Source organism: Plectropomus leopardus, unplaced genomic scaffold, assembly GCF_008729295.1.
Source record: "Plectropomus leopardus isolate mb unplaced genomic scaffold, YSFRI_Pleo_2.0 unplaced_scaffold30813, whole genome shotgun sequence".
Classification (NCBI taxonomy): Eukaryota; Metazoa; Chordata; class Actinopteri; order Perciformes; family Serranidae; genus Plectropomus; species Plectropomus leopardus.
Window position 1 is genome coordinate 1 of NW_024633610.1, and position 861 is coordinate 861.

The 861-nt window shown below is 42.9% G+C and overlaps 1 long non-coding RNA gene across 1 annotated transcript; it reads right to left on the reverse strand.

The window, feature by feature from the left end:
• Positions 1 to 59: 59 nt before the first annotated feature.
• Positions 60 to 639, reverse strand: LOC121938667. The gene is made up of 3 exons (XR_006105342.1): positions 591 to 639; positions 363 to 462; positions 60 to 141 (listed from the first exon to the last, which is right to left on the reverse strand). It is a non-coding gene; the product is annotated as an uncharacterized LOC121938667 (long non-coding RNA).
• Positions 640 to 861: the final 222 nt, after the last annotated feature.

Here is an 861-nt window from a genome sequence, read left to right on the forward strand (position 1 = left end):
TGGATTGAGACAGGTGTGCTGTACCTGACTGGATTGAGACAGGTGTGTCGGTGTCCAGGTGGTTCTTGGCTCTGTGTGTCTGTAGGTGGATGATGGGAATGATAAGGGGAGCCGACACCGCTCCGGCTGTCATGACGATGGCTGTCAATCAATCAATCAATCAATCAATCAATCAATCAATCAATCAATCAATCAATCAATCAGTCAGTCAAAAAACCAACCAACACATTGGTAGCAGTTCTCAGATCTTTTAGTAAAAGTTAAAAAAAACAAAACTGTAAAATGCTCTAAACTGTAGTTCCTGAGTATAAACATTAAAATGTAGGTATACTTTTAGTACCAAAAGTAAAAGTACACGTTACGTTTAGTGGTTTGAGATATTCTTGTAGTAGAGTACAGTATCTGCTCTTATTGTACTGCTCACACCTCCTCTGACTGTTTCCTCGCGCTCCGTCTGTCTGACTCCAAACCGGAACACAAACAGTAAACAAACACGTCATCATACAAACAGTAAACAAACACGTCACACTGCGCATGTCCATATAAGATAAAATAATCCATTTGAAATAATCAATAAGTTGTTTTCTCACCTGAGATCAGATGAATCGGAGGAGACTTCAGTCCACCGGCTGTGTACGGAAGCGTCACCATAGCAACCACAACGACGCAACCGTCTCTGTGAACGCGCTCTGCTCAGTGCGCGCGTTTTTTCCCCCCAAACTTCAACGAAAACACTCATGACGTGCGCGTGCGCATGTCAGACTTCCATCATGAACGTTGAAGCAAATATATGAGATATAAATAAGATAAGAGAGGTCACAGAGACGGTTGCGTCGTTGTGGTTGCTATGGTGACGCTTCC